This window comes from Pteropus vampyrus, unplaced genomic scaffold, assembly GCF_000151845.1.
Source record: "Pteropus vampyrus isolate Shadow unplaced genomic scaffold, Pvam_2.0 Scaffold55, whole genome shotgun sequence".
Lineage (NCBI taxonomy): Eukaryota > Metazoa > Chordata > Mammalia > Chiroptera > Pteropodidae > Pteropus > Pteropus vampyrus.
Genome location: NW_011888836.1, coordinates 9,049,719 through 9,068,104, shown reverse-complemented (window position 1 = coordinate 9,068,104; position 18,386 = coordinate 9,049,719). Strand labels below are relative to the sequence as shown.

General features: G+C 38.2%; 1 protein-coding gene across 1 annotated transcript in view; it reads left to right on the top strand.

The window, feature by feature from the left end:
- The first annotated feature begins 1,475 nt into the window (after nt 1-1,475).
- The window catches only part of LPIN2 (lipin 2), a 77,012-nt gene continuing 60,101 nt past the window's right edge, over nt 1,476-18,386 (top strand). Inside the window, exon 1 of the mRNA XM_011360484.2 lies at nt 1,476-1,707. The gene's annotated coding sequence lies outside the window, so the exon portion shown is untranslated. The remainder of the gene's footprint in view (nt 1,708-18,386) is intronic.

Genomic DNA, 18,386 nt, shown 5'->3' with positions numbered 1-18,386 from the left:
AAGAGCTTCCTTCCTCTGACATTCCAATGGAGTAGGTGGGAATTCTGTGCTCCCCACACACTTCTTAGGTGTCAGGGGCAGGAAGTGAAGAGATATCATGCAACAAGTATTTAATGAGTCTCTTCTTCACTTAAGTGGTTGTGTAAATTAAGTAGACATCAGAGAATGAGGAAACTTAAGAAACGTCAACCAATCATTCAGAGCGAGGTATAAAATCTAAGGCTGGAGAAAGGGAGGGATGCATAGGACTTCCTGCATGATTAAAGGAAGAAGGAAGCTTGGCAGAATATTTTTCTCCCAAGGCAAGAGGTAGTGAAATAGCCTGAAAGACACAGGAAAAGTCTATGCAGGAAAAATGAAAGAAAGGAAAGAAATTGAACAACATGTTCCAGGTTCCAGACACTAAACTAAATTAAGCACTTTGTAGGTCATCTTATCCAATCCTCAGAATGATCCTGTGAAAAAGGCATTACTGTTTCCATATTATTGATGTAGAAACCAGGGGATGCAGCTCTTTTTCTTGCTCTAATTTCACTGCTCCATAGCAGAGCAAAATACTTCAAAATATGGAAATGCTTTGAAAGTCCTTGGCTTTCTAAATTTTTATATCACTTGTGAAACCAGGTGAAAGGCACAGAAGAGGGAAATTCCTAGTGTGCTTGGGCCAACAAAACCACCTGTCTCTACTGGGCCTTGTCTAAGGATGCAGCTAAGCTTGGCTGAACGCTAGAGAAAGGCCATAGGAACTTGGATGAGAAAGTGGTTTCCGGGTTCCTTCTGCAGAACCAGCTGAGGGGAGTTGATTGCCTGGTCCCAGCACAATCCAGTCACATTATATTTCATGTATGGGAAGAAATTGTGCTGTGGCTGAGCTCATCATACAGGAGCTTTATATAAATGCCCACTTTTCAATATCCTCAAAGCTATATAAATTGTTATCCACAAGATGCAAATCGAGAAATTAAACTGCATTTGTGAGTAATACATGCTCTTCCGTTCATAGCAGACTAGGCTGGAAAAAGACAAAAACCTGTGTGCAACAACAACAGTGCTGGCAATCCATTTCTTTAAAAAGGATATATTTAAAAGGGGGTGTAATAGGATGGGGGGGGGTGGTAGGAGGAAGAAGAAACCAAAGGAGTTACTGGTGATCAAAAGTAGATGGTAAAACATTCATGCCATATACATTTTTTGCACGTTAATAATATTCTTTTTTAGCAACTGGGCACGAAGTTCCACGTGACACGCCGCAGGGTTGCCACGGAGAACAGTAGAAACTTTATTTTTAGAAAAGTAACGCCCAGGTTCGTGGGAGCACGATAGAGGTCACGGCCCTGGCCAGTCAGCGGAGGAGGTAGACAGCGGAGTCGCCGCGCTGGACTGCTGCGGGCCCAGGAGGGAAGCCGGGAGGGGGCGGTGCAGCGCGGCCATCACGTGATAGGGGCGGGGACTGCGTGCCGCCCGCCCGCCTCTCGGCCGCTGCCGCCGCCGCGTCCCATTCATGCGGGCCGCCTGGCTCGGCTGCGGCCCAGGCGGCTTCCGAAGTAGCGGCGGCGGCGGGTGCCGGAGCTCCGCGCGCTCCCGGGCGGCCCCGCCCCCTCAGCTTCCCGTGAGCCCGTCCTCTCCCGCTGGTCCTCGCTGTCTCGGTCCAGCCGCCGTCTCCCTTCTGCTGTCCGCGGGCGCCGGCCGGGAGCCGAGCCGCTGCAGGTAAGCGGGCGCCGGGACGGAGTCCTCGCGCCCTCGCACCGCCCTCCACCGCGGGTCGGCCTTCGCGGCGGCGTCGTGTCAGCGCCCGGGGGTGACGTGGGGGCTCCAGCACGGCACGGGGCTGTCCTGCTGGAGGCCGGGACCCTCCAGGGCAGCACGGGCCGAGCGGCCCCTGCCCGCGCCTTCGCCGTCACGTAGATGCGGCGCCGTGGCGGGACGGGCTCGCGGGGTGGGCTGAGGGGCGAGCCGGGGGCTGGGGGGCGAACATGATGGGAGGACATGAAGGCTGAAAAATTCGGTGCCTCCGCCGCTTCCCGAGGCGACGGTCACTTTAGACACCCCCCACCGCTCGGGTTTCTGGCGTGGAGGCTCGAGCTGAGGCCGAAGTGAGGCTTGGCCAAGTCGGTCACGGCGAGGAAAGTGCCACGGGAGGCCGAGTCTCCATCCCGCCTCCGGCCCTGGGGGAGGGGGTGGCTGTGGCACGTGATCCGCGGTGAGGCCGGGGCTGGGAAGTTGCTGTTATTGCTCTGGGGCCGTTTGTTCGCCCGGCATCTCCACCTCCAGGTTGTAGACCGGATCCCAAGTATGAGTTGTTTTTCTCTTAAACCCCCTCTTCTCGGGCAGTCTTAATGTGTATTGAACTTGCTGAAATACAGTTTACACTGAGGGCTTCTCTCGAAACTTTTAACCCCGGCGGGTCACTGTTTTCTCCACTCGCCTGAATAAATTAACACTGCTACTACTCTCACTGAAAATTCGAGGTGATATTTTGAAGGCATACTAATGAAGAACAGGACGGAAAAGATCATACTTCCTTACAGAAAGTGCTGGAACTCTTGACTATTTGGAAATGCTCTGAAGGATTATTTAACAGTCGCTAGAATAATTTTAAATGCATATTTGGGGATTATTTTTCAAACCTGTTTTTTTAATTGATAAAGAGTCTCTTACCTTGATGTCAAGCCAGCCCGTGTTGAAGCTCCTTGCCCAGTAGAGATGCTCGATGTTACCATTTGTTAAAACTTGGCCTCACTCATTCATAATGCTTTGACAATACAAAGTCAGTTCTGAAATATATTTTGAAATACTTACAAATTATTTAGTGACCTATAATGGTTTCTAAATTGGTAGTCTGATATGGGTTGTTCTTAGGAGCTTAAGAATAAAAAGTGGCAGGTGATGCGGAGATGAGGATGGGCAGAGCCCACAGCATGGTTCATGGGAAAGATTCCGGTGACTTAGCCCTCCCTTGGCTGGTCCCTTAGAGCATTCTCACTTTTCCCGAAGGGAGTCATCCTTAGGCCATATCTGGCCCTAGTGTGAAAAGCAGTCTAAAGCTACCTGTGAAAGAGCCATTGGGCAATATGTATGGCTTCTTTTCAAATAAATGTGCAGTTTGTTGTATATCAGACTGAAGTATCTTCGTGTCCATATGTTGATAGAGAAGGCCGTAGAATGCTACAAAAGATGATAGGTTCTGTTTTAGTATTTGATGGCACCGTTCAGAACCAAATGCTTTACATTTAAGAGGAACTGGCAATGGGAGTGTGAAAAAACCATTGAACACTATAGTAAAGCCACTCTTAAGCAAATAGCAGAGTCAGCTGGGGCTTTGTCCTTCACTAGGGTTTCTTGTAGCAATAAAGGTACTCATCACCCTGTATTGTAATTTTTGCTTTACTAATTGGACTGTCTTCTTCGCTACACCAGGAATCGTTGAAGGCCAGACTTTGATTTCTGCCTGGTACCAAACGCTGAGGGGGCTTTTAGCAGAGCCTTGGTTTATTGGATAAAGGTAGGAAGCAGCAGACGGGTTGTCCTTACCAGTGACTTGAGAGCTGGTGGCACTTCCTGAATGAGTTCACTCAGCTTTACTGAATTGTGAACTTTGGATGAATAATCCTGGCAGTGCCAAGCATTAGTTGTAGTGAAATGTTAAATTAAGCTGATGATTATTTCAGTGAACATTTTGCAATGTCTAGTTTAAATATTAATATTCAGTTTAAATATAGCTTGGTTCTCTGTCAACAGCTATTTCTTCTGGGTATGCTTCTTTGTATGCATATTTCCTCATATATAGCAGCACAGCAACACTTAGCCTGAAGCTTTGTCTTGTTAGGTAGTTTTAGCTACCTCTCTTAGGTGCTTAGCAACCTAAATCAGGAAGTTTTTATTTAAATCCAACTTAAGTCTGACCATCTTTAAATCCTTTCCTTTTTGCTCTGACCCCAGCGGCTGTAACTATGTGTTTGTACATATGCACATATTGACTTGCCCTGAATCACTAGTCAGTGGTTTGGGACCTTTATTTTGAAAGCCTGTTTTTATCTATTTTATTCCCATCATTTATAAGTAAATTGTTATACTTCTGGCTGAGCCTGGGAGGCTTCTGACCTATCATTTGCTTTCTTCATGATGAAACAACTCACAAGTTGGTAGGTGGAGCCTCCAGTTGGCAGAATCCTATATAAATGATCTTATTAAACCTTTGAAGATATTTATTGCAGGCTGGAGCAGTAAGCTTAATGGCTATATCTTGGTAAGAAGGCTTTTGGATAAGAAGTTGTCTTGGTGGCTTTGCTAGCAATTAGCTGTGCTTTTTAGAATCCACCTCCCTTGCCGTCTGCTTGATTCTTTATTTTAGTAACACACTATTATAAACACTAAACACTTTACAGCCCTGTACTCTTCAAGACAAACTTGTGAGGGAAAATTGCTCACTCTTGGGGTCCAGATGAAGCAGTTAGGTATCTTCCACAGTCAGTGGCAACCTGTGTGTAGTGGGGCCACTCCAGCTCTGCAGTCCTCACCTGGGGCAGCTGTTCCTGACCAGCAACAGGTGTCCTCTTGCTCTGAAATCCTGCAACTGGATGATTCTGCTCTAAGTTTTCAAGTCTATCAAGAGAGAGGAGCAACAAAAAGAATCCATTAGGAGATGAAGTGTGGTGCGATGTTTATAAAGCCCTTAATGTGACTTTTAGGAATAGAATGATGATAAAGTATATATTTTTTTCTCATTTGATTCACTCGACTACAGTTTAGATTCATTTTCCTCTAAAGCCTTTCAGTGCTAAATTTCAATGATCCTATTTGTCAATTTAGATTGTTGTTAAAATTGTTACTAAGAAATGAGGAAGAAAGGAACCAGAAATCATTTAACTTGTAAGGCATAGCCAAACAGTCAGCATTAGCTCCTTTTCCTATCTTCATTTCACCTCTGCACAAAGAGTGTGGCTGAAAGACAAGGTGCTATATGATTGTTAGAAGTGGGATCTTTAAAAATTATTTTTGCATTATTTAGGTCGACTATATAATTGAGAAGGCTGCATAAATGTATTAGAAAAGTGGGAGGTGGAACTCCTAGAAAGTGATCTTATAAAATCCATTTAGAATGTGGTACCTATTTTTATAATCTTTGAATTTAGAACTTTATTGTCATATATTTTCAACATGAATCATCCAAATTAGGCTCTCCTGCAGCTTTGGAAGAGAAACATTGATTCATAGGAAAGCACACCTTGTGATGTTTGGGTAGCTGGTGGATTGCCTTTATCTGACTTATTGGGCATATTTGAAAGTTTAGAAAGACTTCTCTAGTTAATTTTATAAACAGTAACTGATTCTATTGCCTTTATTTCATTTCTTATTCACTCTTTGTTCCAATTCCCTTATCTTAATTTTATTGTTTAGTAGTATGTATATTTGTCTGAATTACTTTAAATTATTTTTTCAACCAGGCAGAGTATAAATAAAATTTAAAGTGATTTATAAATTCTAAGTTGTTTTCAATTTCTAGTATCTTTTTAATCCTTCCTGTTTAAGAATCTACAATGATGCATTCTCACCTGTTTTAGCAAATCTAAATTTCTCATCTCAGTTCTCTCAATTCAGTTTCTCACTACCATTTCCACCTGCCTCAAACATTTAATCATTTTCTTCGTTCTTATTTTCCTTGATTAACTACAGCTATAGGAGGCACACCTCTTTACATGTGTTGATGTTGTAATTTTGTGCCCGTTCTAAAGTCATCTGGCTTTTTTCTCACTGTTAATCGGTATTAGAATAAAGAACTATTTTCTCCTTAATTTTCAGGTGCTCCCTGTGGCTTGCATCAATGCCAGTTTTCCTCCTTTGCTTTCTGTAAACATTGAACTAAGGGGTGGAGTAGGGGAGAGATGGAGAATGTTGAATGGAAATAGTAAGAAGCTAGCTTTAAAGGTTTGCCAGATTCTAGTAGAAAAAGTAGAATTTGAGGAGGGGAGGAAGGAATGTTTAAACATGGGCACCTTTGAGTATTGTGGGGACAGAGCATCTGTTGATTTTAAAGTAGCTACAAAGGGGGAAAAGAGGAATGGGTGAATCTTAATAGGTTCATGTGCAGAGGGAGCTCAAATCGAATAAGCTGGAACAGCTGTGAGGCCTGTTGTTTGCAGTGCTTTGGAAACTTTGACGGTCTGGTATACTTTCTTCCACTGTATTGAATTTTAAATTTTTGGTTACTTGTTAATTTAGTTGAAATTTTAAGTAACATTATGCGGAGTGTAAAGGGACATGGATTTGAAAAGATTAAGAAACATGATTATTAAAGACTAATATTTCAAAGAGAGGGGTACCAGGATGTAGGTTTAAATTTATTTTTGGTTTTGGCGGCTATAACTAAGTAGTTATTAGATGAAGAGGAGAAGTTGGGGATAAGGAAAATACCTTTCAGAAACGCTAAAGTTGGAACTAGCGATTTTACTGCAAGAAAAAAGATGCGAATTTGATACCAAATAACTTCTTTAATGACCAATTGAATTTCTGCATTTACCTATTTCTGAAATATAATAGGAAGAATAATTAAACATCTATTTTTAAATCGATAGTAAGAGGCTTTCTTAATAGAAAGTATCATAATTATAAACAAAAAGTTCATTGGTTAATCTGGAATTGAAATCTACTTAAAAGACTTTTTATAACTCTGAATAAACAAAGGAGTTATACAATAGCCAGAATGGTTCTAATTTATTTAATGCATTATGAAGTGACTGTTATTGCTCCTAGCAAGATAGATGTGTCCAGCTGTGGAATAGACTTGATGTTTAACTTATTTTAAAAGAGAAGTGTTCAGAATACCTTAAAAGGTATTTTGGAATAATCTGTTCAGTATATAGATATCTGATAATTTGATATGATTTTGTATTATCGACCATGAGACAGCAAAACCTTCAGATCATTAATGTGAATTAAAAACTGAATTGATGCTCTTTGAATGTGGTATGGTATTTTCCCCAAAAGTTGAGTTTGTAAATTTTTGATCCTGGTAAAATGATGCCTTTCTTCTGAACTACCATAAGTCAAGGAATGTTTGGGTTTACTGAAGAACCATGGGAATATACTTTCTGTTTATTTTAGGATGTGAAGTGTAATTATTTTTTTCTTTGTAAAATATCCTAAAGCGTCTGTCCACATATATTTCTTTAAACTCTCTTAATGTTTTTTAGATGAATTATAGGTACCAATTTGACATTATAGACATAACATTTATTTACTTTATCCACAGAGACTCTTAGTCTGTAAAATGGTGCTCATACTTTGCAGGAACGCTAAATGTTTCTAGGAGGTGTTTAATGTTTGCGAAAGATTGCCATTATTATAGTTACATGATTGAACACCTTTGGGTGAAGCATTGTGTTTTACATAAATTATCTCAAGAGTTACAACAACTCTGCAAGGTAGAGATAACATCTTTATTTTCTAGGTGAAGACACTGAAGCTGAAAGAGATTTGCCAAAGGCACACAACAGTATTGTGGCAGTGGCCTCACTCCAGTGCCTCTGCACCTGTGCCAGCACACTGCCCAGGATCTATAAGAATTCTTGTGCATCTATTAGACATGCTTAAATCAATATTAGGATTTTGTTTTGACTTATTAGATAGAACTGGAGAATTCTTAAGTTCAGCATCTATAAACTGCTAATAGAATAGCACCTGCTGTATAGGGTCCTTGGATTTCTATGAATCATATATGTATGCAAATCTAGCTGTGCTAGAGAGAGAAATAACAGCCAAGTAAACAGTGGAGGTGATTTGGTCCCACCATGCCTACTTGGTGCCTGCTGTGGAAAGAGTGAAGCTGAAGTTCCTCTGCCTGCCTTCCACAGTGCAAACACATCACTGCTTGTTTGGGACCAAGTATTTAAAACTTGGTCCCTGAATTCTAGCTAAATACTGCTGTCAGGCTCAGCCTGAGAGGAAAGCAGTTCTGTTTAGTGTTAGGAAAGAGGAATGGACTCAGTTGGACTTTTTGAGACATGGTGTGTCATAATCCAACATGATACCTTCTTCAAGAATTTTCCCTGGTATTTTTGACTATTCCTGATTTGAGAATTGTACTCTACAATCACTGGTTTACATAAGACCAGACTGGAAGTAGGAGCACTGAGTTACAACATGGACAGAGCTTCTAGCTTATTACTCCATTCAGGAGCCCTTGGCCCATCACATTGTGGGTAGCGAGCTGAAACCCCTAATATTGTTTAGCATCTGAGCTTGAGTTTTTGAACAGATTTGGTTTTTGGTGTTTCCTTCACTGTATCATTTGACTCACTTGATAACTACATGTGTAAATGAGAGGCTCTTTATTAGAGTTTTACTATAATTGAAAAAAAAGAATAATTTGCTATTTATCAACTCTTCAATAAAGAAGAACCTCAACCTCTCATTAAACAAATACATTCATAGACCTTCAGGAATTCCCAAATTCATGCATATACTTTTGGTATCATCTGTAATATGGAGATAACAATACCTACCGATGGGTCAATTCTGAGGATTAGATAAGGTTGTACATTAAACCAGAGCCACAAGCTATCTAGAGATCCAGAGGCAGGGTGACAGGCTAGGAGCTCTAACCAGACCAGATGACAGACAGTATGGAAAGGCATGGGGGCAAAGTACAAAAAAGTGAATAGAACATCTCTCTTGCCCTGAAGTAGCTTATAATCCTGTAAGGGAATTAAGTCTACTTCTATATAAAGCAGACTTTTATAAAACTGTGATAGGGAGGGATTGAGAAGGGAGTACTAGCAATAGTGATTGAAAGTGAGTCACAGAAAATATCTTGGAGAAAGCTTCTGTGCTTATATTTTTAGCATGAGAGTATGTTTAGTTGGAAAATGTTTATGTCTCAAAAATATGATTGCTTCATGTGCTTGCTTAAATTTTCTATCTTGACCCAGAATTTTTATTTTTGTAGAGTCAAAATAGGAAACACACTTTTATGAGTTAGTAATATTGTATACAAGTCTAATACATTATGTATGTTTATAAATTTAAGCCTTGTGAATTTTACCATCAGAGTTCATCTATGAATTTTGTTGTCCAGGCCTCTTGCTGGAGCCATATCTTTGTATCTAGAAAGCAGAGCTGTCTTCTACATAGTGTATATAATGTAGATGAATGTTTAACTGGAAGAAAAAAAATCCTGTTGCCGACTTGTTCATGAAGTTGTTAAGTAATTAACAGTTTTCTATAAACTTTAATAATTGATTTTATGAAAAATTTCCTAGATTACATGAAATTTTATTCTCTACTAGTTGAAAAACAAATATACCTCTATTGTGACGGTGGCTGATTTTTTAATCTTCTGAATGTCATCCTTTTAAATGACCTTGGCTAAATCTTTTGCTGGTATCCTTGCCATAGACTAGAAAAGGGCTTTTGTGTTAGGACATTTTCTTACCCCAAGTAAGTGGACTAGATAACTTAATAGGAACTTTGGTAATATTTAAATTTCATTTGTTTTGTCTTGTTAATGAGATATACCTAAAACTCAAATGGACCACAGATGCTGATGCTGAGAGTTGGAAAAGAGCTTTTTCTAATTAAAAGCAAAACAAAACCCACAGTGCTCATATTTACTTTTTTTTTTCCTTTTCCCTAGTGGTTTTGATTCTGTAAATATAGTTCTTTTTCATAAGACTGCATCTCATGATAGTTCTGTTCATCTTTAATTTTTAAGGTTTTTTTTTTTTAATATATACTTCAAAAATTCAGATAGTAGTACTTTGAGATATGTAATGAAAAACACCAGTCTCTTCCTCACTGCTGATTACTGCTTATTAGAAGCAACTTCTTTCACCTCTCTTACTGGTTTCTTGTGGGATGTAATTCCATGTTTGTATGCTTATAGTACTATAGCTTGGTTTTTCGATTTTATTTTTATTTTTTTTGAATTTTTTACTTTATTTTTTATTTTATTTTTTTCTACTTTCCTCTCCCTCTCCCCTCTGGTAACCAGTAGTCCATTGTCCATGTCCATGTGTCTCTGTTTGTTTGTCTTGTTCATTTGTTGCTTTTAGATTTATATTCCACATAAAAGTGATATCATGTGACTTTCAACTTTTTCTCTCTGGCTTATTTTGCTTAGTATGATTATTTCAAGGTCCATCCATGTTGTTGCAAATGACAGTATTTCATCTCTTCTTATGGCTGAGTAATATTCCATTGTATATATGTACCATAGCTTCTTTAGCCAATCATCTATGGTTTTTCGATTTTAGACGTTGTCTGTGGATTTCCTACTATACAAGATGAGGATTCATCTCTTATATAATCCTCCGTATACAGATTTCCTTCTGTCCTCCCAATATAATTGTATCATAATTTTTTATTTCTTCAATATTCAGTATTTATTTTCATGACTGAATATTATTCGAAACAAGCATATGCAGTGATTTAATTTCTTCACCAGTTCAAATTTTTCTTTTCTCTGGACTTGACCTTTGTTGGTTCTCATTTCTTAGTACCAGTCACAAAATCAAGCCCCCAATTTCTGACTACTGCAAAATTCCTCAGTGCAGTCAACACTTCACTTGAATCTGTTAATTTCTCCTCGGTATTGAGTCCTCTTCCCTAGATATTCCTCTCTCTGCATGCTTTCTCATTTTGGTAGGCATATCCTTTAGCTTTTTGAGAAAGGGCTCATGGAAGGTCACTTCTCTGAGATCTTACATGTGTGGAAATTTTTTCTAGCCTCATACTTAATTGGTAGGCTGGCTGTAGAATGCCAGAATGGAAATAGTTTTCCTTTAGAATTTTGAATTGTTACTTTTGAGAAATTGCTTTTTTTTTTGAGAAGTCTCAAGCTTTTAAATTTCTACTTTCTTTTCTGTCATCCTTTCCCCTTCTCCCAAGTTGTTGTTGGTTTAGTACCTTTTACTATATCTCTTTTTAAAGTCTCTTCTTACTTTCTCATCTCTTGATAAAGTGCCTTCATTTGTGATTTGTAGCCTCTGTCCTTGGACTATTCATGGTCAGGGAGTGACTGGAACACCTGGGAAGTGCCCTCCTCATCTGGCTTCCTGGTGAACCCATAGTCCTGGCCTTGTTTTGTACACCTGCACCTGGTTAGCAGGCAGGTATGTCACCAATCTCTGTAGGTCAGAAGGTCATAAAAATAGAATGTAGTGAGTGGGTGCTTCTCAGACCTGGTGAGGCTTCACCCTTGTGGGAGTGGCCTTTATAGGGATGATTGAAAGCATGATGTGCACCCTGCTTTGCATAGCCCTGCCATCATGGATATTTCTTAATCCTTTGCCCTTAGAGAAACCTGGTAACCTTTAACATTGTCTTTTGGCATTTTTCTTTCCTGACTGCCTATGGTGGAGCCCACAGCCAGTGCAGGTACCTCTCTATCCTTTGTCCTGGGCACTTGATGGGAGCTTTCAATTTGGGAAATCATGACTTTGACTCTGGGAAATTTTCTTGTAGTTGTCATGTTTTTTTGACATACTTCCACTAATGTGGGCTTTTGTTTTGAGCGCTTCCTTACTTTCTGGTCTTTTTTTTTTTCTTCATCTATTTTTCATCCTTCAATAATAATCTCTTTCATTTCTTCTAACCATTCTGTTTGTACTCGTGAGTTACCTCTTGTATATTTCTTTACTGTTACGTTGGTGAGTGTATTAGTTTGTTAAAGCTGCTCTAACAAAGTACCACGAACTGAGTGGCTTAAACAACAGAAATTTATTGTCACAGTTATGGTGGCTGGAAGTCTGAAGATCAAGGTGCCAGAGGGTTGGTTCCTTCTGAGGGATGTGAGTGACAATCTGTTCATTCCTCTCTCCTAGCTTCTGACTGTTAGCTGGCAATCTTCAGTATTTCTTGGCTTGTAGATGCAGCACCTTGATCTCTGCCTTCATCTTCACATGGCATTCTTCCAGTATATATGTATCTGTCTCTTTGTCCAAATTTCCCTTTTTTGTAAGGAAGTCAGTTGTATTGGTTTAGGGCCCACTCTAATGACTTCATTTTAACTTACTTACCTCTGTAAAGATTCTGTTTCCAAATTAGGTCACATCTTGAGGTATTGAGGTTTAGAACTTCAACCTCACCACTTTTGGGGACACAGTTTAATTCATAATAGTGAGTTTTAAGAGAGAATAAAGATGGAGTGTGTGACATCTGCTGTGTTTAGCAGAATGTCTAGTCATAGTAGTATTTTTTAAGATGTAAGATGTTTTTAGTCACATCGATCTTCACTGAAGATCAGAAAGCAACTCTCAGGAAGTAATTTATAGATTACGACTGAAGATTTTTGTTCAGACTTGTGTGACTGAGAAAGTTTCTGCTGGTTTCCTGAATGTTTAACTTAGTATCTGAGTCACCTCATTTTCCACTCTTGTTTTGTTTCTAAAGTAATTTGAAGGTTGGCAAAATGACTAAAGAAAGAATAGCAGCAGTATCTTGTGAGAAAGTAAATCCTAAGTATATCACAGCATAGTTTTGTGAAAACGATTGCCAACTTCTAGTGCTGTATCTCCCATGTTAATTATATCCTATTTCTTTTTCAGATGTGAGCCTTCCTGGAGTTTGTTTTTTTAAATTCTGTCATTCAGTTTGTTTTTGGCTCCCTAAGCCCTTTCCCTAAAGTAGCCCCTTCTTGCCCTTCTTACCTTAGTTTCTAACAGCATCACTTTCTTTAATTTCCTTCATAATAGCCTAGAATCTTATTTTTTGTTTGTTGTCTTTCTCCCTCCATTAGAATCTAAGTGCTATGAGAACAGGAACCTTGTCAAGCAAGTTCACTGCTTGAACCTAGGACAGAATCAAATAGTTCTTGGCACATCAAAGTGGATGCTGCTTTTAAAAAGATCAGTGAGTGAAACAGGCTTTCTTTTGCCCCATTTCAAATGTTGCTTCACTGACTTGCTTTTGTTCTTGGAAGTCCTTCTCTCCTGTTGAAGAGCTCATTTTGCAAGTCGGCTTGCAATAACACACAAGTGCAGCCTTACCTGACATTTGTTTTGCAGAGGTATGCATAACTAGGACACAGCTCAAACCAGAGTGATGATGGGTGGCTCTGACAGTAGCGGTGCACTTGGCTGCTATCTCTACAGCCTCTCCTTTTATCCAGCCAAATGTCCTCCTAGATCCAGGAAAGGGAGGTCCCTCTCCTCATATTTTTAAAAATTCTACTGGGGTCCCAGTAAGCACTGTGCAAAATAAAGCAGGTCATGAGATCTGAGCTGTATTTTAATTGAATTGGTAGAAGACTCTCACCTATCTCCGCGGTTTCTTCCGGGGATGCCTGGAGTTGTGAGCAGGATCTCTGTATGGCTGTACGGGAGTTCATATCCCTGCTTCTTGGCCTCTTGGTTGCCATGTTATATTTAATTGAGACAGGTCAACCCAGGCAGTTCAAAAGAGAAGGGTGGAGAAGTGAATTTGTGCTTTCTGATCTAGAAGACTTCCCTCTGGGAAACTGTGGGGCCAAATTCCTAAGAGTTAAATGCAAGAGAGATTGGAGGTATTTGAAAAAACTGTGTTATGGGAACTGAGAAATTCTGGTCATTTTTATTATATCAATTAAGTAAGCTGATTGATTGATACTTACTTTTTTCATTTCCTTTTCTTTTGAATTAGTGTGTTGCTAGTAATCAGGGAAGATCCTCCTCTTCATATACAGGAGTCATAAAATGATTGATGCAATATATAAGGTTAATCATATTGTTTGTCAGAGTTGAACTAATATCATGGCTCTGTCTTGGTTTTATCCTGGCACACTGAAGGGTTATAAGCATAATGGCTTGGCATTCTGATGCCATCCCGAAGGTGATTGTTATTGCTTTCCTTTGAATTCCAGTTAGGTTTAGAAAAATACAAATCTCCAAAAATGAAGTGTACATATTCATGAAGTGTTGAATCTGGCACCTGTTATGCAAAAGATTATAATCGCCTTTGGAGTTCCTAACAGATTTAGAGAACTTTGTATCTGTAGCAAGGTCTCTGTAAAACCAAATGATTCTGTGTGTGATGGTGGGGAGCTAGGAATGAGATGTGGTTCTGTTGTTCTGGGATATATATATGATGTTCGATAGATACATACATACATACATACACAATACATACATACTGTCCTGGGTTATGAGCAGATAGTTCTTTTCTGTAGCCCTGCAGTGTTTATTGAGGTGGGGTGGTAGATGATAATTGATGATGAAAAATGTTACTATTTAAATAACAGGTGCGACATGCTATTAATAAATCTAAAGTTTACCTGTGAAATCTAATTACCCTAAGTTCTTCAGTTTTGTGCTCCATTACAAATGGATAATAAGGAAACTGTTGGTATTCCTATTAAAAAATGTAACTGCAGTGGAATACTACCCAGCCATAAAAACATGAAATATTGCCATTTGTGACAACATGGGTGGATCTTGAGAGTATTATGCTAAGTGAAATAAGTCAGAAGGAAAAAGGCAAAAACTATGATTTCACTCATGTGAAGTATAAAACAAAAAGTAACAAACAAAACAAACAGACTCATAGATAAATAGAATGGCGGTTACCAGGGAAAGGGGGTTGGGGGAGAGCAAAGTGGGTGAAGGGGGTCAAATATACAGAAACACAGGTATTGAATTATAATCTTGTACACCTGAAACTTATATGTTACTAACCAATGTTACCCCAGTAAATTCAATTGAAAAATATTTTGCTGAACATTTCATAAAACTGCATTCCACCAAAGTAATTTCTATGAGGAAAGATTATAAGAAACAAAAGTGGAAGACATAGAGTGCTAGAGATTTCATTGTTTCTTTTTCACTTTAGCTGTAGTATTTTTTTTTTATTACAAGATGTATTCATAGTGTTAAATAGAAAACTACAGTGCCAAATGGTGTTACTTTGTACAGTAGCCATGATATTGAGGGAAAAGTGGACAGGAAATATATAAAATGGAGTCACTTTAACCAAACTGCTAAAATTATTTAACATTATGAAGCTTGAGGCATGAGTAAAGATTTACTCTTGTTCTAACTAGCCTAGAAACTTAAATTTTTTGAACTTTCTAGTCTTATGTTGATGCCTGGATATACATGTGTACATACACCAAGCTTCCAGATAACCCTCTGATTACATATTCGGACCTCCTGACATCCATCATCCAGACCACCAGACATGACCAGACCTCCTGGCACCATCTTCTGGACCACCTGGCACCTGTCATCCTGACCTAGGGCTATGAATGTAGGACTGATAATTCTCAAGAGAGTACTTTTAGTAAAGAACTCTTAACCTTTCTTTCTTCTTTGGAACACTTCTGGGTTTTTGCCTAGCTATGAAAAGAAGAAGAAAAACAAATGCTGTCTTTTGATTTTAGGTTTATGATATTGCAGAGCCTTCTAAAGGGCAGAGGCCCCTCTTGCCCAGGGCTAAAGGCAGTACTGGCACTTGGCATATAGTAGATACTGGGAAAATGTTCATTAAATGAATATTTTTATAACAGCATCCTTCCTGAATGAATGAATGACATTTATGCACATTCTACACTCTTATTTTAAGAGTGGTTATTACTTGATGTAAGGCTAAATTGAACATATTTATATTCTTTAGCAGGGAAGTAATCTAATTTTTAGTACCTGCATGTTCTCATCTTTCAGATAACAGTTTGGATTAGAATCAGGGGTGTTCTTAACTTAGGGTCCACATACCAGCCATAGAAAGGGTTCCAGCAGTTCCTCAAACCACAAAATTAGATCGTGGTTCTGTGGATATACATGCGTACTGCTCGTGTGTACACTTTCTGTAAAGAGTATATTCAAGAGCTAAGTTGGATTCTATCTTTTAGCTATTGTGAATAATGCTGCTATGAACATTGGTTTATAAGTATCTATTTGAATCCTTGTTCTCAGTTATTTTGGATATATGTCTGGGAGTGGTATTGCTGAATCATAGAATAATTCTATTTTTAGCTTTGTGAGGAATTGCCAAATTATTTTCCCTAGTGGCTGTGCCATTTTACATTCTTACCAGGTTTCAATTGCACAAAAGTTCATTATTTCTACATCCTCAACACACTTACTTTCTGTTTCTTTTTTTATAGCCATCCTAGTGGGTGTGAAGTACTATCTTACTGTGGTTTTGATTTGCATTTTTCTTTAAAAAAAAAAAATTACTGGGGTGACATTGGTTAATCAAATAGGTTTCAAGTGTACAGTTCGAAAATACATCATATGTATATTGCATTGTGTGTTGACCCAAAGTTAAATTTCTTTCTGCCACCAAATATTTGACCCCTTTGACTCTTATCTACCTCTCCCTCCTCCCCTCTTTTGCATTTTTCTAATGATTGATGTTGAGCATCTTTTCATGTACTTACTGGCCATTCATATATCTTCTGTGAAGAGCCAGTTATTGAAGCCTTTTGCCCATTTGTAATTGGGTGGTTTGTCTTTTCATTGTTGAGTTGTAGAAGTTATTTTTATATCCTGGATATTAAATTCTTATTAGAGATATGATTTGGAGATATTTTCTTTTCACTTTCTTGATAATGTCCTTTGATCCAAAAAAAAAAAAAAAAAGTTTAAAATTTTGAGAGAATCTGATTTATCTACTTTTTGTTATTCATGCTTTTGGTTTTATATCTAAAAATCATTTGCCAAACCAAAAGTCATACATATTTACTACTATGTTTTTTTCTAAGAGTTTTATGGTTTTAACTCTATATTTAGGTCTTTGATCCATTTTCAGTTAATTTTTCTATGAGGTGTGAGGTAGGGCTCCAACTTCATACTTTTGTATGTGGAAATCCAGTTGTCTTAGCGCCGTATGTTGAAGACATATTCTTTCTCCGTTGAATGAACTTGGCACCCATGTCAAAAATCTGTTGGCCATAGATGTTTGGGTTTATTTCTGGGTTCTCAGTTCTATTCCATTGGTCTTAATGTCTGTTTTTATGCTAGTATCACATTGTTTTGATTACTGTAGTTCTGTACTAAGTTTTGAAATCAGAAACTTTGTTCTTTTTCAAGATTGTTTTGGCTCTTCTCAATTCCATATCAGTATAAGAACTGGCTTTGTATTTCTGCAAAAAAAAAGTATTGGGATTTGATAGGGATTGCGTTGATTCTATAGATCGTTTTGGTAGTATTAACATCTTAACAATATTATGTCTTTGTATTCATGAACACAAAATGTCTATTTCCTTAGGCAATTTTCAGTTTTTTTCAGCAATGTTGTATAATTTTAAATATGCATATTTTCACCTTCTTGGTTAAATTTATTCCTGGATATTTTATTCTTTTAGATTTATTGTATTTGAGATTTTAAAAATACCTAGCACATTAAATCTGAGTTCCATCTTAAGAAATAAGTCCTAGAAGGTACTATGGAAGACAGCTTGAGGTTTGAAACTAGGTGGATTAGCTTTCGTACCTGGCTTTGGCACTTTTAAAAACTAGCTGATAACCTTTGTATATATCACATAATCTTTGTGAGTCACTATTTCTTCATCTATAAAAAACAAGGATAAAGCAAATATGTCTTTCACAGAAGTTGTGTAGATCAGAGGTAATAGTATGCAAAAGACTAGCCCCAGAGTGCGACTCAGTTAAATACTAGATAAATAATAGTAGGCTGCCAGTATTGTGTTTTTTTGAATGGTTTCAGTATAAATACTGGTTTACTATACAGTTTCTCATGAACATTTTTATTACCTTTGCTTATTCCTTTTCAGATCCAGAAGTTTTATGATTAAAGTCCATATTATATACTTGAGTAAAATTAATTTTTTTGGAAAGGCTAAAAATTTTTACACAAATTAAATATCCTGTTCCTCAGAGAGCCTTATAAAGTATGTTGTTGACTCTGGAAGAAAAATGAATTGTAATAAAATGTCACACTTGTTCTGATTTCATTGGCGCTGTGTCCTTAGAAGAGGGGAACCTTTCTTCTAATGTTCCTTTCAGATGCCTCTTTGCTTTCCCAGATCCTATATTGTGTCCTGACACTGCAAGGTTAAATTTTAGAAGTTGCCAACATTTAACCTCTAAGAGTAACAAAGCCGACTTAAGGATTTACCCTCGATGGAGAATGCAACTACTACTGCTATCTTGGAATTGTGATCATCTGAATGTGTGTAATATAACTCTTGTCATGTATAAATCTGGGTACCAGCGCTACTATTTTTCTCTTTTCCTTATACATCTTAGGGGAACTTTAGATGAAGTAGGCAGACTCAATTTCTGAAAGACAATAATTTAAGCATTCTGATTATTTTTGTTTAAATTATACCAGTTAAAATCTGGTAACAGACTTAGATGTAACATTAGAATTTTCTAAGTATTGAAAAAGTAAATTTCTTAAGTTATTCTTATAGCAATGTATTTTATCCATTTTTCCTGTTCATTTCCCTAAGA